General features: G+C 41.2%; 1 non-coding gene across 1 annotated transcript; it reads left to right on the top strand.

The window, feature by feature from the left end:
* Positions 1-4614: 4614 nt before the first annotated feature.
* On the top strand, positions 4615-4721 carry LOC133828269 (small nucleolar RNA R71). The gene has a single exon (XR_009890897.1). It is a non-coding gene; the product is annotated as a small nucleolar RNA R71 (small nucleolar RNA).
* The last annotated feature ends 22950 nt before the right edge of the window (positions 4722-27671 follow it).

Below are 27671 nucleotides of genomic sequence, written 5' to 3'. Positions count from 1 at the left end.
GTACTAACATGAACTCCATATAAACCACAAACCAATTTATCACAAACCAATTAATGACATGGTATTTCATAAACTAAAAAAAGATCTTTTAATTTAAGTTCATCTAATTGCACTATTTAACTTGCTCCATGATATTCTATGTAATATGCAGACTAAACAAAATCAAGGTGGGAATATAACTAGGGTTCAAACATTTCAGAAAGCCCATACTAGGAAGAATGGTGAGCCAATCAACTCAACAACTTCTGAATTTTTAGTGAGTACTTCTTACTCATAATTTTGGATGTTTATACTTACTTCGTCCTAGCCACTCAATGATCACCATACAAGAAGTCGTTGGCTCTATTATTGCATGGCCTTCGGAGAAGGTTGTTCCAAGATGTCATTTCAATAGTAGAGCTTACTGTTAAGGTCAATTTTTTTTCCTCTGTGTTTATCCTTTGAGTATACATAGATTTTATTGCATGTGGAAGTGAATGCGCTATGATACAAAGACTTGAGAATGTGGAAGTTGATTATCGTTTAGTGAAACAATGATAAGAGTATTGACTGTCATTAATCAAGAAGATTTGGAACAATGGCGTGAATTATTGAATGTCTATATCAAAACACACACACACACACATGCATACATATATATATAGCTCTAAGAGAAAGAAATAAAACTAGCAGCGGAAGCAGCACTGTTTCACTATTTGGCTTGTTTAGTTGGTGCCTGCGTCCATGGTCACTTGAATTAATATTATGCACCATTTAATTAAAGTTCTAAGGTCACTTGAGTATAGATAGTTGTAGTAATGTGTGTAGTATAATAACTTGTTTATTATTCAAACTCAATTATTGTAAATTTGGTTATGCGTCATGATATTATTGACTATTTTAGATGAATGATATGATATTTCATGACCTCATTAGTTTTTCTTTTATGTTTTATTTACCAGATTCTACAAGTGAAGTGCAAAAGAAAATCTGATTTGGAAGGCTTTGGTGTACTAACATTTGGAAGATCATGAATTCCTACCTTTACTTTTGAATATGCAACTGTTTAAGACTATTTTGTTAACTATTGTGAGAATGTTTTGTTTATGTTAATTAGGAAGTGTTGAATATCTTAAGACTTTTGGATTGTTTTTAAGATAATCTTGAATGTATTTTGACACAATTATTTGGTTATATGTGTTATGAACCATATAATTGGTACTCAAAAATATATGTGTACAATGTTAAGGGTGTCTTAAGTAGATTAAATGAAGCGGGTTTGAATTAAAGCAATAAAAAAATCATTATAATGTAAAGGTTTATATAATAATAATTCAAGCTTATCCAAATATTAGAATAATACAAAAAATGTGTTCTTTTATCTTTTACAATAACACTGGTTTATAAGCATAAAATTATGTTATGCAAATTATTTCCTATAATGCAGAAAGTGTGTTATTGTAAAGTGTATCATAACACTACATTATAAGTAAAAAAAAGTGTTATATAATCTATTTATAAATAGCATAATGAAATACTTAACTAACTATTAAAATAACACAACAATAGTGTTATTGTAGGCTATACCATAACACATGTCTATAACTATGGAAAAGTGTTATGCAAAGTACTCCAACCTACTATAACACCGCTTTCCTTAACACATCAAAAAGTGTTATGGTATATATTTGATAATACTTTTTCGGTCTTATTGAAAGTATTTTTACTTGTAGTGACCCTACCTCGATTAGTAGACAGAGGACCTAGATGGGTTATCATATACTATAGTTGTGATCTAACCTACCTCGATTAGTAGACTGAGGACCTAGATGGTTTTATCACATACCACGTTAATGAGTTAATGGCCATTAATATTGTAGTCCTATATGATATATGTTTTTACGTCATATGTTTTATAGTATATGCTTTATGATATAGTCTTATGTTTATGATTTATGACATATATGTTTTTAGTAGATTTTCCTTGCTGGGCATTAGGCTCATTCCTTTCTTTTTAGATGGTTCAGGAAAATGAACTTGGATGGCAGGTTGGATTCGTGGCAGCTTGGCATGTGTATTAAGGATGGTTGGATTGAATGGACTGCTGCAAGATCGAGGATGATATCTTTTAATTTATGTTTTTATGTATTTCCACACTTAGTATTTTAAAAAATTTAAAGTTTATGTTTTTATGTTTTATGTAAACAATAATGGGTACCCATACTTTATTTTGTATTTCGTATAATATTTTGGGTTTTAAATAAAGTTATGTTATTTCTTATGTATGTATCCCAAACTAGTAGTTATGTATAGTAGTTTTTCATGGTCCGAGATCTTAGAAATAGTCGAGGCATTACAACTTGAAGGATATTCCAACGCAAGTTTGATATCGAGAGTGGGAGATCATTTATTTACCACTAGTTGGATTTTATGCTCGGTGGAGGAGTGTTTTCTTATGGTTCAAATAAATAAACATGTATTTCACACTCAACCATAGAGACTAAGTTTATTGCTCTAGAAGGAACCAACCAAAGAGGCTGAGTGGCTTACGGATCTCATGTTAGGTATCCCAATTTTTGCGGATAAGGTATCGATGGTCTCAGTACATTTGCTCATTAGTGTTTAGGAATGTCTGTTATTGGCACAACATCTTCTTCAACATATAGTTGTTAATTGGTTGGTTATGTGCCATGTTTTAGGAAGGTGGAGGACTTGGTCAATCATAGTGTGTGCCACCTCTCAAAGTTGTCACGCTAGTATTCTCCCTTGGATTCTTTTTAGGATGCGAATGCAATTTCCCACAATTCTTTTGTTCACCCCTACTCAAAGAAGTTGCAATTTGGCCCATAGTATTCTCCAAATTCTTGAGACTAGCATGAGTGCTTGGTTTGGTAGCAACCATGGTTTCAACCAATTCAGCAACAGATGGCTCTTGATTCTCAACGCATGAGAGAGTGTTCTTCTCACAATACAGAGATAACAAAGTTCTCTATTTTTCTCTCTTTGAAAAATAGCATTAGTTGCATCTGATGTCTATTCTAAGTTTTTCTTGATGTTATATTATATTAATATAACAATATAAATAAGGCCTAGGCCTAATCACATTGGGCCTCTGCGTGGGCTACAGTCCATTTGGACTGTGGTTGGCTCCAACTATAGGATTTTGGGCCCTGTGATATTTTATCTCTATAAAATGCTATTTGTTGGACCTCTATCATATTATTTTGTGTAGTATACAATTGTGCGACAAAATTAGATATGATTAAATTAATTTTCAATAAAAATTAATTTCACATAATTATCAATATAATTTCATTTGCCATTAATATTATTTTATAAATAATATTTTGAATATTATTTCACAAATAATATTATTTTATGAGATTAAACATAGTACTTTATTATTTTTAATTATTTCCTTTTAACACCAAAATCCTACCTTTGTGTTATCGAACTAGTACAGGGACAATATGGACCCGTAGTTCTAAGCTCCAATAATTTAATTAATTTCACTAACTCTTAGTTCCATTAATTAATATATTAACTACAAATTATTCCACTAGAAATTCGTAGTTGAACTCTTAAAACTACATTCATATATTATTAGAAGATATAACTATAAAGTCGTCCGCTGATGTAGTCATTACATGAGTTATGACCCTTTGTTAGTTGTTCATAATTAAAGCTAGGTCTTGATGTCCATTAACCTCTTTAATTATGTCTTTATCAATTAGTTTCATTGATCCTCTAATGAACATTATTCTATAAATTTAATTATAGAATGAAATTTTTGTTCTTTAACACTAAAAGGAACAACTAATCCGCTTTCATTTAAGTAAGGAGCAGATTCCATATATGTGAAGTATGTTCCCAGCCACTTGTAGTTCTATGAATCCAAGATATTAGGAATTCGGTCATAGGAATATTGAACCTTACCCGATAAGTCAAAAGTCATAAAAGCATAAATAGGAGTTCATTACCGACTTCAAGATTAAGGTCAAGTCTCAAACGACCATCAATTGATGAATGTTGAACTTTTACATTTTAACAGAGATTATCAAAAGTTCTTTCTTTCATCATGTCCCAATCCAATACAATCTATATTGTATACGATACCTCTATCTTTTTGTGTCACTACACTTAATAGTCTGGATAAACTATTCTGTCTTAAATTGAAGATAGACCGTACTCATAATCTTTACTAAATAAAGCTCCACTTTATGTAGCGATTACAGACATTTTTTATATTATTATCATGAATTAAATCCTCTTGTATATATATCATTATACATACACTTAATTCAAGACTACATCAATAATATTGGATCTTCATGATAAATGACATGTATAATTAAATACAATTATGAGTGCAAAATATTAAATTTATTTAATTAACAGTAATCGTTCATGCAGAAATACGCTTTAAGAGCACAAATCCCAACACTTTTTATTTGGTTGTGGCAATAAATCTTTTCTTGTAATGAATTTTTGGGAATTGGCTACCATGTTAAATATCAAAGACTTTGCATCATTCAGTGTCTTATCCACTAGTGTTCCCCATTTGCTTCATTGATCATACTCCTTTCCATTGGTAATAGCCCCTCATAAAAATATTGGATCAAGAGTTGTTCATTTATTTGATGATGGGGGCAGCTAGCACACAGTCTCTTAAACCACTCCCAGTAATCATATGAAGTTTCACCACTCTCTTGGCGAATCCTATATATTTATTTTCTAATATTCCCCACCTTAGATGAGGGGAAATATCGCTCCAAGAATAACCTCTCATCTCATTCCAGGTATCCACTGTGTGAGGAGGTAGATAATAAAGTCATTCCTTAGCGGGGTCTGCTACAAAGAAAGGAAAGCCTCGTAGCTTGATCTGTTCCTCTCAAATTCCTTAGTGCTTCAGCGTTGAACAAACCACATGAAATTTCTTGAGATGCTTATTAGGGTCTTCCCCAACTAATCCATGAAAACTTGGTAATAAATGGATTAGGCCTAATTTAAGTTCAAAATTAACCTCAAGCTTTGGATAATGGATGCATAAAGGTTTTTGGTCAAGGGCAGATGTCGCCAACTACTTCAAAGTTCTATTCTGTTGTGCCATATTGACATGGGATTGAACAGAAGACTAATAATCGTCTTCAAATTTAAAGTTGACTGGTGAAGAAATTATACGCTGAAACAATGGATTTGTGGTTAGCCTTGGAACAATGTGAGCTTCTTGAGATCAATTTGACATCGTGGATTGTAAGTATAATTTGAGATGCTCCAACCTTGAGCGCAAATCTTCTTCAGATATATACTCCTGAGAGTAAGCAATAGAAGAGAAAATAAGTTAGTATTAAAAAATATTGAACAATAAATATGAATTAAAATAGTCCCCAGCAACGGTGCCAAAAACTTGGTGCGTGTCGTTAGCCGTACCAAATTTAATTATATTTTATTTCTTAGCTTTCCAACTATTTCAGTATTGTGGAAAACAAAGGTCGAACCCACATGGACTATTATTCAAAATTAGATACAATAATGTGTTGACGGTGAGAACTCGTCAACCAAGTTAAGTTAGAAAAATAGAAATATAGCGATTATCAAAATAAAAAAATCAAAGATCTAATTGGGAACTCAAAGAACAGTTGCAGAAAGAAAATGGTGAAATGAACTTGTATTTCATATGGTGTAGTGCTACAGTATTTTTTCCAACCCCTTCCCTTGTGGAAGTGTGGTTCCTTTTATTGTGGGCCCTAATGGCCCCTGATACATTGTGGTCCAGTGGACCAGATGCTACACAAGTACACTGTTAAGAGAGTGGTTTCAGGGGTAGTGGTGTTGGAAGAGTGGGGGTTTGCTCTAGTACATGTCAGGGATCTGCAAAAGTACTCCTGTCTTGGTACCATATTATGCCTCCACTACTTGTTGGATACAGATCTCATAAGCATGTTTAGGGAATCCTGACCATGTACCATTCTTGTACTGCCACTACCTGTCTAGCAAGGACACCGTACCATCCGTATTCTGACTCTTCTTGCTCCATGGTCACCACGTGGACACCCCTAAGGATGAGGTTGGTGTGTGAGAGGAGGCCACCACGAGGACCACGATGTGACTGTTGCGCGTGGCGTCTTGGGGGTCGCGAGATGCTTGTCTCCTGGTGGTGTCGTGAGGCGAGCGGGACACGCGGGGCACGCGAGGCGCTGGGCGCGTGCCAGGCGCTGGGCGCGCACGGGGCGCGTGCCAGGCGCTGGGCGCGCGCAAGTCGCGGGAGGTGCCTGGGCGCATGAGGCACCTGAGGCGCGCGGGACGCTTGGGCTCTTTACTAGTGTCCAAGGTGGAGTGGTCATTTGGAGAAGGGTCATTTGGAGTAGGGTCATTTGGAGCAGGGTCATTTTGAGCACTAATTTGAGGGTTCAAATGGACTTCAAACATGGTTGCTTTGGACCTTCCAGGGACCATAGGCATGAGATGTGGGTTCTTTACCGGTGTTGAATTTTGAGCATCCACACTTGCCCCCTAGTCTAGGAGAGGACCTTTAGGTGCTCTGGTAGACTTTTCTCTTTGATTCTTATAAATAGGTCTTCATGCCAGGCCTATACCGTGGCTCAGTGATTTGCCGACTCAGCTCACAACCTTTCCACATCGAATGCCGAGAGGGCCCGTCTTGCGGTTCGGGTCTAGGAGCTTGAGGGGGAGCTTGCTGAAACCAGGTCTATGCTAGAAAGGGCCTTGGCGAAAATTTCAGCCTCATCGAAAAAGAAGAAGAGGGCGATTGCCAAGGCCACAATGTTGCAGGAAAGGGTCACCAACCTAGAGGCCAAACTCCAGGGTGCCAAGGCTACCGCGGCTGCGTCGCAGGAGAGGGTCGCTTCCTTAAAGGCGGATAGGGCAGCTATTGAATATAGGTCCATAGAGCACGCCCTTTATGGTGTATGGAGGCAGGATCCAAACTTCAATTTCTCCTCCTTTGGCGAGCACGCCTTTGCCCGGGCGGCTGGGTGGAATGCCCATAGCAGGTGCCGTGGTTGGTGCGTGAGGTGAGGCAAGGTGCACGTGGGAAGCCTAGCGAAGTGCCCTGCATAGCTAGAGGGTTCAGGGTCCTTAGAGTGTCTCACATAGCGAGGCAGCCCTTTGGGACCTATGTTCGAATGCGTGCATCTATGCATGCGGGACACAGGAAGTCTAGTGAGGCTACACCCCATGTGATGACTTGGAGGCAAGACGCGGTGTCTCGCGTAGACACGACGCGCGTCGGAGGCCAGCCGTGAGCCTCGCGAAGAGAGGGTGGCACCTCGGGGTACCCGTGTCCGAGTGCTGAAGCGTGCATGGGAGGCCAGCCATGAGCCTCGTATAGCGAGGGTGGCTGTCTTGGATGGAATACACAAGGGAAGAATTCCTACATTCATAGCTCCGGTGCCCTCGACATCTCTCAGCGTCAAGACAAGTAGGGCCTCGCTATGGGAGGGCCTCGTGCACCTGTCCTCTCGTGACGCGTAGCTTGACCTCTTAGCCTAGCAAGGCCATACTTCACGGCTCATAAGATGATGCTTCCCTTGGGGCAATCTCCAGGTTTCACAAGACTTACAGGTTTGAGCCTGATAATGTGACTAAGTGACCTTTAGCCTTGAATTTTAACCATGTACTGGAGATTTTTTTATGGTGGATTTTTGGTATCCACACTTGCCCTCAAGTCTATAGGGAGGCCTTTAGGCGTTCGTGTAGACTCTTCCTTTTTTTTTTTTTTTTTTTTGTATTTATCATGCTCGAGGTCCTTTGGAGCCTATGCGAAAGGGGGTTCGATAGGTCTCTCTTTGGTGCACCTTGATCGTATCTATAAGGATATATTGACCCCTTGGGTTCTAGTTATCCTTTTATATATTTTTGCGCGCGCTTATTATTTCTTGCGAGAAGCGTCCTTCTCGTCATTAGGCATAGTACTATTTTTGCAAGCGTCTTCTTTGAGACCCTTTTTGCAAGTGTCTTCTTTGAGACCCTTTTTGGAAGCGTCTACTTTGAGACCCTTTTTGCAGGCGTCTACTTTTGAGACCCTTTTTGCAAGCGTCTACTTTGGAGACCCTTTTTGCAGGCGTCTACTTTGGAGACCCTTTTTGCAGGCGTCTACTTTGGAGACCCTTTTTGCAAGCGTCTACTTTGGAGACCCTTTTTCCAGGCGTCTACTTTTGAGACCCTTTTTGCAAGCGTCTACTTTTGAGACCCCTTTTTGCAGGCGTCTACTTTTGAGACCATTTTTGCAGGTGTCTACTTTTGAGACCCTTTTTGCAATTTTTGAGGTGATCTCTCCTCAGGTCGGGACTTTCATGGCTAGATGGTCTTAGTTCAATCTCAAACTTTGTCAGCGACCCCTCTAGCATGATGCCCCCTTCTATATGGAATCTTTAGTCGTATTGGTAGTAAGGAGACTGGAGGAAGGTTCGCTTTCTTCAACATTCGAGTTCTTGGCTCTCTCGAAGAAATCATCCAAATTCGAAACTTCTGTTTTGAGCATGTTACTCCATAACCTGCTTCCTGGTCGTACTCCGGCTATAATAGCCATCTTGAGCTCTGCTTTGATTAAGCTTCCCACCTTCGTTGCTTCCATATTGAACCTATGGATATAGTTCTTCAGACTTTCATTCTCGCCTTGTTTTATGTTAGCGAGGCTGGTAATTGGCATGATGTAATCACAGGCTGCATGGTGTTGCTGAAGAAATTCATCAGAGAATTGCTGCCATGATTTGATTGTTCCTGGCCTTAACTTCTTGAACCACTTGTACGCCACTCCTTTAAGAGTAACGACAAAGCAATGGCACTTTTCCCTGTTGTTGACCCCTCTTAACCTCATCAAGTTATTGAAGGAGTCTAAGGGATATTTTTGGTCTGTAGTACCCTCGTACGGAGTCATGCGAGGCTCTCTGAAGCCAGTGGGCATTTGCTCAGCCTGGATCTCCCTTGTGAAGGGCGAATCACAGTCAAATTCTTCGATATCTTTGTGCCCCCCAGGTGCAGTGGTAATTTTGTCCCAAGGGCTTTGCATTTTAGTGTCTAGTCCCCTCCTCTTTTTGCTTGAGGAGTCTCGTGGGTCCTCAGACTAAACCCTTGCTTTGGTGGTGTTCCTCGGGGGAACCGCGGGGGGCGCTTCTTTTGAGGTGAGTTCTTCTTCGTTCTTACGACCATCATCTTCGTTCCACCTTTACTCTTGGGGGCATTTCGTCGGCCTAGGTTTCCCATGGAACCTTGTCGGGGGAGTTTTACTGGTGGAAAGTCAGGTTCCCCCATCGTCTATGGGGACAGTGTCTTCCCCTTTTTCATGCTCCTTCTCTTTACGCCTAGGAAGGGGTATGCTTGACTTTCCTTGCAGTAGGTCATTTAAGACCTCCTGCATGTTCTCTATCGTGGTTTCCAGCCTTCGAGTCTTTTTATGTAACTCTTGAATCTCATCCCTGTAGAAGGGAGTCCTTGAGCTGGAACATACCGAGCGTACCCCGGGACCCTTGCTTGGCCCGTGCGTCGATGGACCTGGGTCTTGGTGGCCTGAGCGTGGTGCCACTAGAGGTCGGTGAAGTGGATGCACTGCTGGCTCTGAATGACCTCCGTCGAGTCATAGGGTTGGGGATGATGCTTCCTTCTCCTCCCTTGGGGGAAGAGGCTCTTCCGGTCTACCTCCATGCTTGGGCAGAGGGGGGTCTTTCTTGGAAGCCCTCTGCTCTACTTCATCCCGAAGAATCTCATCATCTTGTATTTGTCGTAGGTGTTTTGAACGTCTTAGCATCTTCCTTTGTTGGAAGTGATGGAAGAACGCTGGCTTGATGCTTGTTCCTCCCACAGACGGCGCCAAACTGTTGACGGTGAGAACTCGTCAACAAAGTTATGTTAGAAAAATAGAAATGTAGCGATTATCAACAGAAAAACTTCAAAGATCTAATTGGGAACTCAAAGAATAGTTGCAGAAAGAAAATGGTGAAATGAACTTGTATTTCATATGGTGTAGTGCTACAGTATTTTTTCCAACCCCTTACCATGTGGAAGTGTGGTTCCTTTTATAGTGGGATCTAATGGCCCCTGATACATTGTGGTCCAGAGGACCAGATGGTATACAAGTACACTGTCAGGAGAGTGGTTTCAGGGGTAGTGGTGTTGGAAGAGTGGGGGTTTGCTCTAGTACGTGTCAGGGGTCTGCAAAAGTACTCCTGTCTTGGTACCATATTATGCCTCCACTACTTGTTGGGTACGGATCTCATAAGCATGTTGAGGGAATCCTAACCATGTACCATTCTTGTACTGCCACTACCTGTCTAGCAAGGACATCGTACCATCCGTATTCTAACTCTTCTTGCTCCATGGTCACCACGTGGACACCCCTAAGGACAAGGCTGGTGTGTGAGAGGAGGCCACCACGAAGACCACGGCGTGACTGTTGCGCGTGGCGTCTTGGGGGCCGCGAGACGCTTGTCTCCTGGTGGTGTCGCGAGGTGAGCGGGACGCGCGGGGCGGTTCATTTGACCTAAGTTATATTCTTCATCGCAATTAAAAGCACTTTTGACATTATCCTTAATTACAAATTATCATAAAAACTTATAATTCTAAACAATTAGGTGAATAGAAACCATAAGATGATAGTAGAATAATGCAAAATCCTAATTACTTGCCGTCTAAACAAGATTTGACATTAATCATAAAATTAAGCATTGATTTGAAATAAGCCTTAACCTAGAAAGAAACTATTCCATATCCTCTAACATAATCACACTCATAATTCAAAATAATAGAGAATAGTAGAGTTTAAGAAGAAGAAAAGCTAGAATGTTAAATGTGAATGTTGATGTTGATCACTTCTCCTCCTCTCTCAAGTTCTCTATGAGTTTTAAGTCTCTCAAAACGTGATAAAAGTTATTCTATAAATTCCCTTCAAAACCCTTCTTATATCCCTTTTAATTACATTTAAAAATTAAACTTAAAATTTTTTAAAAGCATCACAGGCCGCGACCATAGATTTTCATCATCGCGACCATAGCTGATGATTTGAAAAACCATGGGCTCAGGTGGTGGCCATAAAGCCTAGAAACTCCCTAGGCCAATACCTAGAATATGCCCACCACGACCTCACAACATTTTTTCACTTTTTCTATTTTTCTTCAATTTCCAGGCTACTGCCTCAATTTCTTCCACTCCAGCCACAAGACTTGGGTTTAGGGACTTCTAAAACACTTCAAACTTCTTCTAAACTTCATGTTATTGATTCTTCTTGTCACCCATCAATATTTAGCCTCAAATTACACAACATTTGTAAATTAACACTCATAAAATGTATTGTAGGCTAAAAATCAAAGACTCATAAAACCAAGTTTAAAACACATCAAACACTAAGAATCAACAATATCTAAGTGGGAAAGAACTAAACACATATATTCCAAATTTCCATTATCAATAATGGGAAGTCTAGACATATAACTCTCCACATGAATATATGAGATAATTGATTTAAGATGGAATCATATAGATCTCATATGTAAGTACAATTGAGAACATAGCAGATTTGCTCACCAAACCTCTTACAAGTGATTTGGAAGTTCTACATATAGAGGGATGGGACTGGAACTCCTTGAATAAGAGATACACCAATGATAACTACTTAACTCAAATCTTGTGAACATCAAGTATAAGACTTTTGTTGTACTTGAAAAACACGAGCTGATGTGTCATGTTCGTGGTACAGTTGCAAGCATTTAATGGAATTATTCATAGTTCTGAGAACATGGTACAAGTCCCTAAACAGGTAGCTCGGGTCAAGCATAGGTTGACAAGACATTAAGGAGATCGTCTAGCTTGATCTTCAAGTCGCATAAGGCCTAGCTCGATCTTCTCAATATTCAGATCGGTGAAACTTAGAAACCTCTAGCTCATATAGTGTGCATTTAGCTTGCGATCGATAGTTGGAATACACACTCTTGAATTCCTGAAGACTTGGGGATTTTATATGCATAATTAATATATTGTATCCCTGCCTGATCAACATATAATATCAGACAATCAATTTTTATAGTGTATTATTCGTACATTTGGGAAATTACCCAATCTTGTACGTTACACAATGTAAGACGACTGCGGAAATTTGTCCATTGAACCCCTAAAATATAGAGAGATAATAGACATAAAAAGAGACCAAAGCTTTGTATGCTAAAACTCTGTAGAAATTGTCATAAAAAATTCATAAGAGATAAAACAACAATAATTTAGACTCATGGACTAGGTGGATTTTAACCACTGAACCATGTAAAGTTCTTGGTGTTTACTTTATATGGTTTAATTAAAAGCCTAATTTCAATATCGAATTTCTTCATTCATTGCTGGCGAAAAAAATGTGTCAATAGATTGGTGCTTTCATTGAGAGGCTAATTAGGCTTACAAAATTTCATCCCTAAAACCTTCCTTGCAACCATGGTGGTAACCTGAAGGTCAGCACATGAAGGCAGCTCAGAAAGGCTTGGAGACCAAAGGGATTTTCGAGCAATCAACCCTATTGAAAAAGGCACCTCAATGCCCAGGCACTCAAGAATAAAAAAACCCTAGGTCCAGACTAAAAACAATAAGGATAGAAGCAGTTCATCATCATGACCCTACCCTGAAAATCCACATTCTGCTTATTATATAGGATTGGTCGAGTGGGAGAATGCTGAGCTCAGGAGTCATCTCGCCCTCGCAACCCGACATATTGAAGAGATCCTTTCTCGTCTATTGACTCCTATGACCAATCAAAATGTTGGAAGGTGGGAAAGTGGGTCTCAAGGGAATAGATCGTGTGGGCGCAGTCACGCCAATGTGAGTCATTTAGTTAGAACTGCCACTACATGCACTGTGCTTTCGAGACAAGTTCTCATAAATGAGAAAATTGATCATATATATGAGAAGCAGCCTGATCAACCTGGACAAGTTGGTGCCAATTCAAGGTGAACGAATAGAGATGGGATTCTGAATCAACGAATTCAAGTCCCTATTAATAACCAAGGCCAGGGAGATGGGCCGCCACTAGAAAGAGAGATTGGGGTAGATGATGGGGGACCTCAGGTAGTACGCCCAGATGGACGTCAGGTAGCCTCCTTAATAAGGCATCCACCATCATCAATATGCCATCTATCACCCCACAAGCTCGAGGAAATAAGTCCCTTTGAGGAAATGACCGGAGACACTCTATTCACAAAGAGGTCACCTACGTCACTCGATCTTGCGATACTAGGGTTTGAGCCTGAGTTAAGAACCAAACTCACTGACCTCATGAATAGATGATGATTTTTGCTGAATATGTTTATTGGATTGAAAGCTTTCATGAAGATAGGTCGGAGAGTGTTCACAATACTCACTCTCAGAGGAAAGAGCCCGACCTAATAGATCATCTAAATTCTTCTCATAGTTTTCGCGCTAACCATCAGTCTGACTTGCGTGAAAACTTTAACTTACGTCAGAGACAAAAAATTCAGGAGAACAAGTTGAGTTACACTCAGCCTAAGGAAAACCCTCATGTGAGGCGTGATGGTGGGAACGTCCCAATAAACTGAGCTCAAGCTTGGAGGGACAATAAACTAGATAATGTGCAACTTGGGTTGGGAGCTAATAATCAGCTCCCAAACAATCCGACAATGATGGATCCAACCCTAGAACGACTTGATATGATAAAGGAACAAATGAGACTCCTTCTGTCAGAAAGAAACAAGGATGATTGTGACTCCGATGAGGAACTCAAGCTCTTTGCTCATATTGTTGCAGCCCCGTATCCATAGGGATTCAAAATGCCACACAGGGCAACCTACAGCAGAACTACTGATCTATCAAATCACACTGGGACTTTCAACACTTTGATGAGGGCCAATAACATGAACGTCAAGCGACATTGTGTTGTGTTCCCATCCACTTTGACTGGTGCTGCCAAAATGTGGTTCGAAAAGTTCAAGAGGCATACAATTACCTCTTGGAATCAGCTATCATTATATTTCAAGAAGAAGTTTCAAGCTGACAAGGAGATTTGAGTGGAGGCCAATACATTTGCAATTGGGTGAGTCTCTCAAGGCTTACATAAATTGGTTCACCAATATTGCAGCTCAAGTATGATATGCTGATGACAGTGTCAAACGCATGGCAATGTGATCTGGGATCACTGTAGGAGGTGAGTTATGGAATGAACTCCAAAGAAAAGGGGTTAAGAAGACGAACAAATTATTGGCTCGAGCTCAAGAAATGATTATCCTCGAGGAGGATAAATCCACACTAGCAGGAACTAGTAGTATTCTTGTTCAGCTCGCTGGAGTGGTGACAAACACTGTGGCATCAGCCCAGCCAGTCACCCATAACAATGAGGCAGGTAATAATAACAAGAGGAAAGGGAATAACGAAGGTAACCAAGCAGGGTCCAAGAAAAATAAAGATGGGGATAAATACACCTCGATTTTCACTGTTGAAACTGATCTGACAAATACACGGGAAAGTATATACCTGGCTAACTCTGGTCTCCTTCCCTAGAAGAAGCCCAAGCCCATGAAGAATCAACAAGCTAAAAGAGATGTAGTGAAGTTTTGTCATTACCATAATGACATTGGTCACACCATAGACAACTGTCGCCAGCTGAAGGACGAGATCGAGACCATGATTTGGGCTAGATCGTTAGCACAGTATGCTTAGAATCGCATAGCTCAAAAATAGCATGTCACACAAAATTTGTGGCCAGCTCTGGGTTATTCAGGCAAACTCACCTGCGATTCTTCTAGCTTAGGAAAACCCTTTCATCCACCTCCAACGGAAGGGAGGGACATAACCACGATCTCAATTGGGCCGCATTTGGCAAGAACAAGCAATGTGGCCTAAAAGAGATACATACAAGAGTTGAAGACCCATGATGGTACGATAAATACTCCTGAGCAGCGCCTGCCAAAGTAGCAAAGAACTAACAAACAACCCATCATTTTTACAGAAGAGGACACTTGTCACGTCTAATTCTCGCACAATGACCTACTTGTATAAACTAATAAAATGAGACTTTGGTAATCTTTATTTTCATGGATGAACATGGTAAAATTAAATTATTTGATGTGTTGAGTAATTGGATGGATTTCATGTTTTTTATGAAACATATTGAATTTTATGAAATTATTAACAAATTTGAGTTATTTTGTTGTGTTTTCTTTGCAATAATTTTTATAAATGCTTTATTTGATGTAAAAATTTGCAAAAATTATTTAGAAAACGTTTTTGGTTGAAAAATTACACAATTTTTTTTTTGAATTTTTTTTGGCTGCAATGCGCACCTGTGCGGGCATCTGCTCATGTCACCCCTGCTGTGCGCGCGCACACCTCAGCGTCACCCCACCCCGTGTACGCGAATCCCTCACAGCTAGAGCACTTCTGCGTGCACGTCTCCCTTGTACGGCTGCGGTAAACCGTTACGGGTACTATTCATCCAGATTTTTTTTTAATTTTTTTTATAAAAGTAAAGATAATAAAATATGAAATTGATTTTTTGTAACAAACCCAAAAATATCAGATTTATTTTATCATTTAAAATTATTTTTTTAAATAATATATTTTTGTTGTTTGTTATTTGAAAAATTAGATATTTTCTACAAAGTTTCAAATTCAAATTTAAAAATAGGTTAACTACTTAATTTTAATTCTTTGAATATATTAAACTATTATAATTAAGTTATTAGATATTAAAGATATGTTTTTTAAATGCTTATTCTTTTGGAAATATTTTATTGAAAAATATTAATATCTGATTATTCTATAGATTTTAATATTTATATTATTTGAAATTTGAAAAATTGTTGAATGGACATTTTTAAGGATATTTGAATTTGTTTAACTGTTTGATAAATTTTAGGTTTGTTATAACTATTAATATTTTAATTTTTTTAATAAATGGTTAAGATATTTGTTGATAGTTGTAACAACACAAGATATTTTTTGAAAAACAATTTATGATATTTATTTTAAATTTTAAAATTGGTTAAATTTTTAAAAATATCACATTTTGCAAACCAATTGATAAAATATTTTTTTAAAGAAATGGGATTTAAATTAACTTTAGGTTAATTGTTGATAAATCCTATTTAAATAAAATTAATATTTTTAAAAATGACCTAAACTAAGTCAATTGTATATAAATGAAATTTAAATTAACTCATGTTAATTGTTGATAAATTTCCTTTAAATTGACTTATTTATTTTTTGAAAATTTTTAATTAAATCAAATTTTGTATAAATTCTAGAAAATTAATTGTGGTATTTTTGCAAATAAAATAAATTATTGTATTTTTGGATAAATTCAGACTTGCTCTATAGTAACATGATTAGGACAATCCAATTATAACATTTATGTTTACACTATATGTGATATATTTGCAATTGGGCTGAGATGCATATAGTGGCCCATATGTTAGCATAATATATAATATTTTGCTAAATAAAACATTCATAAACTGATAGGTTTTATTTGGGCCTACTAGAAAATGTAAAGTTTGAATTCCTCTCTTGTGGGTGATTCCACTTGTGAAGGCTCATTTGCTTTGCATGACTATAGTGGGCCTAATCAATTAGTAACAATTAATAAAATGAAGGTTTAAACTCCTGTCATTTGGACCTTGTATGGAAGTTTGAGAGCCCTAGTAGTGGGAACGATATACTGGACCCAACCCTCCTTCATAGAATCCCAATTGTTAAGGCCCATTTGCCTGAGTTGGACTTAATTGTATAAGTTCATTATAATAGTTAAACCTAAATATTGATTAGCAACAAAATTAGTTCTAATTGAATTGAATTTGTTTCAATGTGGCACTTAGAATTAATAGAAAATTGTAGGACTTTAGTTTTAAAATATTTAATTGTACAAATTTTCGGAGAACCATAGTCATTAATTTTCAAAAATTAATAATAAAAATACTATATTTAATTAAATATGAACTTATTTTAAGAATTATATTGGATATCCACCCTTAGTTTAACAAGGTCAATAGCTTAGTAGGACCACGAGACGCTTTGATTCGTCCCCCTATGAAATTTGATCATTAGTTATTTTGACAAGGTTTGATTTGAAAAGACAGATAATTATAAGTCAAATTCTAAAAGACTCACTCCTACGGTGACTGCTAGGACTAAATCTATGATTATCGACACGAGGGTTTGGCTCATAAAATAAGAAATTTTGATCAAATAGTAGGTTGCTAATAATGGTGTCCATTATTAAATGAATTTACAATTCTATTTAATTAATGATATTTTTTTTACTCTCAACAACCGTGACAGCAATATCATAGAATAGTTGAAAACCTAAAGTAATAGAGATATGATTATTTTGGTATTTTTTTTCCATATCTTACATATTTATGGTATATGTTGTGCTATTTCTTGAAATTTGAGTGAATAGAAGTTTTATTGAGAAAATGTTATTTATTTCTATTTTATTGATAATATGTAGTATTATTATGACTGTGTCTACTCCCATCATTTCTCAACTTTCAATGGAGAAACTCACTGAGAAAACTTTCTTAAGTGGAAGCAGAACATCAACATAGTGTTGATTGGTGACAACTCCAAGTTCATCATGACTGAAGAATCCCTAGAAGTTCCAGCTGAAAGAGTTGCCAAATGAGTAAGAGACAATTATGAGTGTTGGCAGATGGTTAATAACAAAGCACGATACTACATGTTGACTAGTATGGTCGACACTCTCAAGACAAAGATGGAGAATGTCGAGATGGCCTACGAAATCATGGATCAGCTCTAAGACATGTTCGGGGCAAAGTTTATGCATACTCGTTTTGAGGTCACCAAGAAATATGCCAATGCTTGGATGGCACCATCTCAAAAGTTCATGATCACCAGATCAAGATGACCAACTACTTTTAGGAAGTTTAACTGCACAGAGCAATAATAGATGAGGAGACTCAAGTGGGCTTAATCCTCAACAGTCTCTCTCCAGCTTTCCTGGCGCTCACCACCAACTATGTGATGATAAGGGCCATTGGAAACAGGATTGCCCCAAGTTTCTAGCAGCAAAAAACAGAGGAACTGATTATAGTTCATTCATCTTAGAAACATGTGTTTTAGAGAATGATAAATCTATTTGGACTATTGATTCTGGATCTACTAACCATGTTTGTAACTCTTTATAGATTCTTGAATCGTGGGAGGAAGTGGATGAAGCAAGCTTAAAGTTTAGAGTTGGGAACAGAGCGTTCATTGCAGTCAAAGCTAGAGAAAGAGCTCGCTTGAAGTTAGGAAATAAATATTTAATTTTGAAAGATGCATTTTTTATTCAGGATTTTAGTAGAAATTTAATTGTAGTTTCCATGTTGCAATTAGAACGATTTTTATGACTTTCACAAGTTCTAATATATCTATTTCTTTCAGTGGATCATGTTATACCCATTTTTTGGGCATTTATGAAATTTAAAAGAAAAATAGCAATTATAAAAGGATGATGAACAAAACACTTTGTCTTCCTGTTCTCACGAAGTACAAAGTAGTTCCTGTTCCCACAAAGTACTAAGTACTTCATGTTCTCACAAAGTACTAAGTACTTCCTGTTCTCACGAAGCACAAAGTACTTCTTGTTCTCACAAAGCACAACGTACTTCATGTTCTCACGAAGTACAAAGCAAACTACCAAGCGCTAACAGAAGTGATTTGGTTGCGTACCCACATTCTTCAACCTCTGTTCACACAAGGCAAGTTATTTCACCTCTATTCGCACAAGGAAAGTTATTTCACCCCTAATCGCATAAGGAAAACCATTACACGCTAACAAGAGGATCCTATTCATTCAACACATAACATCTGCGCTATGAATTAGCAAAAGAGTACAGACATGTCATTTATCAAATATAATTGTATTTGTATTATTTAAGGGCCAAGCCCAATAACTTAGGCCCATGATCTAATTGTAACCCTAAACTCCTCACTATAAATAAGAGGATATATGATAGAAATAAGGGGAGGCAATTCATAATGCCAAAACTCCATTCCTGTACAAATAGTCCTTATGTAATGTAAAATCGGATGAGGACTATAGAACAACTAGCGACGCAAGTTCGCCAAAAATTATGGCTCTTGAAGCTTAAAAATTAATAAAAGTGAGTAAATGGACGTAGGTCATCTTTTTAGGGGTGAAACACTATAAAACATGGTGTTGTTTACTTTATCATATCTCTATTCTTGAATCCATGGTCTTATGTTCTCAAGTTGATGAAAAATGATGTCAATAGTTTGGTGCTTTCGTTGAGAGAGCAGACTCAAGTCTATGAATAAAGATTTTGATGAAATCATCTCTAGAAGACTCCCAACTTCCTCAAGGGCCATATCAATCCACCTGTTCGTATTTATCTAGGCCATCTACAAAGCAATTGCAAGTTGTAAGAAAACACCATATTCGTCAAGACAAATCACAGATCTATGTGAAAAATAATTTCACTTAATTGCGTCAAGCACAAGGCTAGAATTAAAAAATCCAGCGATTCTGAATTACAAGGTGAAGCAATCACAGCGGTTCAAGGAAAGATCCATTTATGGCGGTGGCTTGTTCAAGCTGTTAACAGTGATAAAACCATTGCTTGGAACCTTATTTGCATTTATGCATTTATGGATTCGATTGATATCACAACAAAGCTTGTAAATCTAGGGAAGATCTCTTGTTTGACCACTTGTATACAACACATGAGAACAGAAGATGCAACCTGATCGCCTATGAGTATAAACCACAAATCCTCGAAAACATTTGTGCCCTCATGCATACACTCCAAAAGTGAACAAGGAGTAGGCAATCCCAGCTATTCGTAAAAGGAAACATGTTCTCCCATAATGGTCTATGCTAGGCGAAGGGGAAGTTAGGAGGGCTCGAAAACCTTGCAAGCCTAGTATGTGGAATTTTACTTGCTTTTATGTCTTTATTTGGGGCAAGAGAAACAAAAGAATGACTGGAATAACATGCCAAAATAATGTAAAGAACCTGTTCATTCCGATGTTTCCACATGGAAAGAGAACCTGTTTTCCCATTGTAGCCTATACTAGGCAAACAGAAATGTAAAGATATGTTTAAAATTCTTCCAAGCTCTTAAGGGAATCCTGTTCTCGCGCCTAAGAGAGCCCAGTTCTCACGCCTAAGAGAATATTGTTCTCACGCCTAAGAGATCCCCGCTCTCGCGCCAAAGAGAGCTCTGTTCTCGCGCCCAAGAGAATCTTTTTCTCGCGCCTAAGAGAATCATGTTCTCTCGCCGAAGAGAGCCTGTTCTCATGCTTATGAGAATCCTGCTCTCTCACCTAAGAGAGCCCTGTTCTCACACTTATGAGAAACTTGGTCTCGCGCCTAAGAGAATCCTATTCTCATGCTTATGAGAAACTTGGTCTCGCGCCCAAGATGACGTATACAAGCTATCAAGGACATCATCTCATAAGTTTCATAACACCCGAGATCAAATTCGCCCTCCCATGGAAAAGAGGGCCTATCTGCTTGTTTATAATACTTTAAGACTATTAAAAGTGAACAGAGATTAAAAAACAAAGAGATCTTATGAAAATAACAACGCCACTTTAGTATTGAAAATTCTGAGGTTGAAGACATTCGAGCCATAGACGGAATTCATCTTCGAGCTAACCTATATGTACCTGTGGATGCTCAAAACTCCATACTTGTGAAAGATCCAAAGCACGTGCCAAGGTCCCCCAAATGATTAGACGCCTACTTCTGCCACGAACCCCACGAGGGATCTACTTCTCGCAAGGAGGCACGCGAGGCTATTCCCGGCATACCCAACACCAATGCATCTCGACGGCGATTCTCAGCGTGTTGAACCCCCAGACGCCCAGCTAGACCTAGCCTCGCAAAGAGCCCCTTGCGTGCCACCAAGGGTCTGCGCGCGCTAGCCGCGCGACACCACCGGATCCGCGCGCGCTGGCAATGCGACACCATCAGACCCCCGCGCGCTGGCCGCGTGACACCATCAGATCCGCGCGTAGGGTGGCCTCGCCCCCAAGGGCATTGCCCAAGGATCACGCATGCATAGTGGCCTCGCCCCCAAGGGCCTCGCGTACGTGGTGGCCTCGTCCCAATGGGCCTCGTCCAAAGGGCCTCACATACATGGTGGCCTCGCCCCAATGGGTCTCGTCCAAAGGCCTCGCATGCACGGCGGCCTCGCCCCTAAGGGCCTCGCGTGCATGGTGCCAGTGTTCAAGGTGGCCCACAAGAGAAAAAAAAACGAACAGGGTACCTCTAAAGGGGTACGTACATGCATGCAAGGATCAAGGGATAGGCCTGACACCTGTAGCCGACAAGTAGTCGTGGTTAGGAGTAGTACGAGGAATGGAAACACCACCACCACGTCCCTGACACACCAGAGCCGACCACCGCTCTCCCAACACCACTACACCTAATACCACTCTCCTGACAGTGTACTTGTGTACCACCTGATCCCCTGGACCACAGTGTATCCAGGGCCATTAGAGCCCACTATAAAATGAACCCCACTTCCAGATGGAAGGGGGTTGGAAAAATTACTGTAGCAATGCACCATAATCAATATAAATTGATTTCACCATTTTTCTTCTGCAATTATTCTTGGAGTTTCTACTTAGATTTCTAAAGCTTTTCTTTTGATAATCTCTACGTTGTAATTTTTCTAACTTAACCTAGTTGACGAGTTCTCATCGTCAACAATTTGGCGCCGTCTGTGGGAAGCTAAGTACCAAGCTACTATTCTACCATTACTCCCAGGAAGAAGAAATGCTGAGACGTTCAAAGAGACTTAGGGAGCCAAGAGAGGTGGAAGTCCACCTTAACGGAGTTCAGTTGAAGGCCTCCATGAAGGATCCTCCTCCACCCAGAGATGTGGAGCCCCCAAGAGACCCTGAGGTTCACGAGGGTGATAGGGAGGTCTCATCACTGGCCATCCCGCCCGGTGAGAATCCTCCAAGGGCAACCACCACACCACCAGGGAATGCCAACGAGTTCCCGCTCCCTATACCACCATAAGTACCGAACTCTGGCCGGCAGGACCTGGGCCCCCTCGACGCGTACACATGATAAGCATCCCCGGGTCCATTCTGTGAGATCGAGTTCTAAATCTCGGTTCTAAGAAGAGGAAATACGTGAGCTGCACCGTAAGAACCAAAGGTTGGAGACCACCCTAGAGAATATGCAAGAGGTGCTTAATGGCCTATTGCAAGGTAAGTCAAGCGTGACCCTGCTCAAGAGAAAAGAGAAAGGTCAGGAGGGGGCAGAGACCACCGTTCTGGTAGATGATGGGAGGACTCGACACTCAACTAGTAACACCCCCCGAACGAAGCAACGAGAACATCCTGAACCACCGAAGCAGGCCCAGAAACCAAAGCCGAAGACCAATGCTGCCCCTTGCAACGATGACGAAGTCACCTCAAAGAGAGCACTCTCAGATTTACGGGAGGAGCTCAACAAGAAGAGGGTGGGTAAAAGGACCACACCCCCTATGGTGCCTCAGGAGGGCAAAGGAAAGGGGGATCTTAACCCGTCCGCTTTAAGGGACTCCCTAAGCAAGAGGAGGCAGGACCTGGACACAGAAATGAGGAGCATGCGAAGAAAAATTGTCACCGCCTCTGGAGGTCAAGCCTTTGAGGAAGAGTTCGATCATGAGTCACCCTTCATCAAGGAGATCCAAGCCATCCGGCTCCCAACCAACTTTAAGGAGCCCCATATGACCCCCTACGAAGGAAACAGAGATCTAAAATACCATCTAGATACATTTAACGACCTGATGAAGCTGAGGGAAATTGGCAGCGAGGCGAGATGTCATTGCTTAGCTGTCACATTAAAAGGACTTGTGTACAAATGGTTCAAAAGACTTAGACCGGGGTCCATCAGATCTTGGCAACAGCTTTCTGATGAATTCCTCCAGCAGCACCACGTCGTGCGAGACTACACAATGCCAGGCACCAGCCTCACAAACGTGAAGCAAGGAGAAAACGAGAGTCTGAAGAGCTATATTCACAGGTTCAATATGGAGGCAGCTAAGGTAGGGAGCTTGACCCACCGAGAGCTGAAAATGGCCATCACAGCTGGAGTACGCCCAGGAAGCAAGTTATGGGATAACATGCTCAAGAGGGAGGTCACAGACTTGGATGATTTCTACAAGCGGGTACAAAAATACATTCGCGTGGAGGATGGTCACGAGAACCTCAAAGTCGGAAAAGGCCCGTCGCCCCCGAAACCTTCAGTCCGAGAACACCAAAGCGGTGCAAAGAAGAAGGGGGTTTATGAGGGAACGAGGGATGATCAACCCCGGAAGCATCAATGCTCTGATGAGCGCCTACAGGGCCCCTACACCTTTTACACTGACATCACCCATGCGAGAGAGCATATTTTCGTTACGAACTAAACCAAGTCCCTTTCAAAAGGCCCCCGCCAATGAAAAAAGACCGGTCTAAAAGAGACCCCAACAAGTATTGCTAGTATCACAAGGATATCGACCCCACCACCGCGAAATGCAACCATTTGAAGGTGGAAATCGAGGAGCTCATCCGCAGAGGACATTTGGGCAGATATGTACGCAAGGAGAACCAGAGGCCAGAAGAAGGAGTTTCCCCACCGCGGGCGAGAGAGGTGGCCCCAGAAGTACAGGGAGAGGTCAGGACCATCTTTGGAGGACCGGGATTCGGAGGCGATTCAAGGAAGGGACGAGACAAATATGCCAAGGAGGCCAGACGAAGTCCACCACCATGCGCCTTAAGTTTGGAGCAACGCCCCCAAAGAGTTTCAAGGGCGAGAATGACTCAATAACTTTCACTGAAGAAGACGCGCAGGGGGTACATTTCCCTCATAATGACCCCCTGGTGCTAACTGTCCAGCTTGCGAACATGAGAGTACATTGGGTCCTAGTGGATAATGGAAGCTCTGTAGACGTCCTGGATCGGCCCACTTTGGAGAAGATGGGACTGAGCATTCGACACCTGAAACCCTGCAATTCCTCCCTTTACGGGTTCACAGGGGACTCAATACAGCCCCTAGGTGCAATTGAATTAGCCCTCACCATGGGGGAACAACCCAGGCAAACCACCATAATGGCAAACTTTGTCGTGGTGGATTGCGCCTCAGCCTTCAATCCGGTTTTAGGGAGACCCTCTCTGGGAGAATTGAAGGCGATAACTTCTGTGTACCACCTAGCTATGAAATTCCCAACCCCTGGGCGAGTAGCATGCATGAAAGAGGAGCAGAAGGAAGCGAGGGAATGCTATAACATGTCCCTCCGCACAGCCACAAAACCATCGGTGCCGATGGCAATGGTTGTGTATGAAGGCGTGACCCACACGAGTTAGACCCACGAGTTACGGAACACCTCGAGAAATTCTACCAGTGAGGCTTCGGCACCCGGTGCCAAGAGGACCTATGTTTAGTTGGTTCCTTGTTATGTTAGCTTAGTGAGTAAGAATCAAAGAGGCTACCTAGGTAACCTCCCAATTAGTTGTAACCCTTTTTTAAATATGCCATTGTAAACCACATGCTATTAATGAAATTGTTCGCAACTTCACGTGTTATTTTTCTTCTCTATGCGAGCATCAGCCAAAGTGCCTGCCGAAATAAATTTCACCAAACACTTGGGGGGTAGGATAGGAGGCAAAAACATACATCAAGCAAGAAAGGACCCTCTAACAAGAGGAACCTAAAAAGGACTCCTAAAAAGGAGGATCCTAAAAAGGACCCTCTAACAAGAGGATCCTAAAAAGGACCCCGTGCACCAGGATCCTAAAAAGGACCCTCTATCAGGAGCACCCTAAAAGGGACCCTCTATCAGGAGGATCCTAAAAAGGTCCCTCTAACAGGAGGATCCTAAAACGGACCCCTTGCATCGGAGCCTTAAACAAAATTCTTTAAAAGAGGAATGCAATTCGCGGTGAACCCTAACAAACAGGGAGAGGACCTTGCAAGGCATCTCTTGGGTTCACAAGGATTAGCTACCTTTATGAACATCAAGGAGGCCAAAAGGTCTTACAAAAAAAAAACAACACACTTCTAAATAAAGGAAGATGCTCCCACAAGAGGAAAGACCTTAGAGAGAACACCCACCAATAAGCCTAGTGCGGCCACCAAGCCGTCTAGCCAAAAAGGGTCCTAAAAGAGATCCTTGCAAAAATAGTACTATGAATAATGACGAGAAGGACACTTCTCGCAAAAAAATAATAAGCACGCGCAAAAATATATAAAAGGATAGCTAGAACCCAAGGGGTCAAAATATCCTTAGAAAAATAATCAAGAGGTGCCAAAAAAGGACCCATTGAACCCTTTCACATGGGCTCCAAAGGACCTCTAGCCTGATAAATAAAAGAGGGGAACCTACTAAACCCCATCATCCTGGCTCAAAAAGACCTCAAACGCAGAGGAATAAGAGATAAATAACCACACATGTATATATTAAAAAAGGATTCTTGGTAACATGGCAAGATTTACAAAAAAAAAATAATCATAATAATATTACAAAGGCTCAAATGAGCATACACCCACACCGAGCTAGCTGACAGAAGTTATGAAATAACAACCTCAGGGCCTCCTACCCCGGGCGTTCCACACAACCGCCCGGGCAACGGCATGCTCGCCAAAAGAAGAAAAATCAAAGTTGGGATCCTGCCTCCACACGCCGTAAAGGGCGCGCTCTATGGACCTATACTAAGTAGCTCTCCTATCCGCCTCTAAAGAAGCAACTCTCTCCTATGACGCGACTACATCGGCCCTAGAAACCTCAAGTTCGGCCTCTAAGGAAGTGACTCTCTCCTGCGAAGCAGTCACAATAGCCTTGGTACCCTGGAGTTCACCCTCTAGGCTGGTAACCTTGTCCTGCAGCATCGTGGCTTTGGCAACCGCCTTCTGCTTCCTTTTTGACGAGACAACAAATTTTTCCCGAGCCCTTTTTAGCTTAGACTTGGTGTCTTCAAGATCCCTCTCTAGCTCCTGGACCCGGGCCATGAGACGGTCCCTCTCGGTACTCGACGCCGAAAGATTGTGAGCCGAGTCGGTGAACCTCTGAGCAACAGTATAGGCCTGCACAAGAAAGATAACAGCAACAATGATAAGTAACAAAAAAAGAAATGTGTATGTATATCTATATATAATAAGGCCGACACAAGATGCATGAACTGACCCATGCAGTGGTGCGCCTTAGAGTTTCCCCAAGGTCCGACAGGGCAAAACTCCCAAGACCGCTCCAGTCAGATTCGGGGAGGTCTGAGGCAATTTGGACGTACCGCCGCTCGTAAGAGGTCGCCATGCGATTCACCCAGGGCGCCCCATCCAGGCCAGGGGCACCTGGCTGGGTAAGGACAGACGACCCGCTCGTTGAGACGGGAGGGGGCGCATGAAAAGTTGAAAAGTGAGGCCCCGGTAGATCAGAAGGGGGTGCAGGAAGATTGGCAAAGTAAGCCCCCGATGGACCAGGGTCGAGAGGAGTCTGAGGGAAAGCGTCATAGTCCTCGGGGTCGGGGCAAACAAAATGCCCTGGAATGGCATGCTGGTCTTGGGATTAGGAGCCTATGTCCGGGTCGAAAGAGACAAAGGGAGGGCATCCCCCAGGAGACGAGGACAGCTGGTGAGGTCCCCCGCGTCCAAGGGAGACTTCCTCCGGGACATCCTCAGCCTCACCTTCATTCGGGCAAGGCTCAGCCGATGCAGCCTTCATCCTCTTTGACCCGGAGATGGTCCACAGCCACCTGGGATCTGAAACCGGGGAAAGCTTGTGGAGGTTCAAATTTCCACAGTGAATAGGAACGCAGCCTTTTTCATAGCGAGGTCAGCGTGGATAAGCTTATTCACATCGTCCGCTTCTGACCCAACAACTTCGGGTGCGGCAAAATTCTCTGCATAATCCACACCATTGTCGACACAAACATAAGTTGTAAAACAATAAGTTTCAAAAAAAAGAAAGAGAAATAAAGGTAGCCCGAGGTACTTACTGGGAGCGGAGCGGAAATGCTCGCGAACAGAAAGAGGGCCTTTCACGAAGAAAAAGTCCTGCTTCCAGGACCCCGGATTAGACACCACGCCGTCTATCAAAGGGACTTCATTGTTGGCTTTTTGCAGGCAGTAGAAGCCCTTGGATCTGGGAGAGGGCATGAGGTTGTATAAAAAGTGCACCTCTAGCGCCGTAGGAGCACGTTTGGAAAGTTTCGCAAACTCGATGAAGAGGCAGCTCAACGTCAGCCAACTATTGGGTACCAACTGAATTGGAGCAAGGTCGACGTAGTCGAGGACCGCGACGAAGAACGGGTGTAACGGGATGGTTCCACCCGCCTTCAGGATATGCTCACTGAGGGCCATGAAGCCGGGACTAGGGCAGTCCGCCCGGAAATTGCCCGAAGGGGTGTATAAGGCGTACTCTGGAGGAACACGGTAGTGATCTACAATTTCCCTCAATTTGTTCTCGGAGACGTGGGACACCAGGGTCGATGCCAATAGGGGGCGTCCTCCCGTTCTTTGATGGATACCTGTCGCCGTCCCTTCGGTATATCTACAAAACCAAAAGAAAAAGGTGAGGAAGAGACAGAACACTTAACCCTCCATTTTCTCTTCCTAGCAAGAGTCTTCCACCGGGGCACCGGCTGCGGAAGTGCTAAGCCAGGGAAGATCAAAACTAAGGGCTGAAGAGAAGCAGAAGTGGCCCCATGACGGTCACCAGGCGAGGATGGGCTAGAGGGCTCAAGTA

The sequence above is a fragment of the Humulus lupulus genome, chromosome 3 (genome assembly GCF_963169125.1).
Source record: "Humulus lupulus chromosome 3, drHumLupu1.1, whole genome shotgun sequence".
In the NCBI taxonomy this organism is placed as follows: Eukaryota; Viridiplantae; Streptophyta; class Magnoliopsida; order Rosales; family Cannabaceae; genus Humulus; species Humulus lupulus.
Note: the sequence above shows the minus strand (reverse complement) of the source record. Positions and strands in the feature narration are given on the sequence as shown.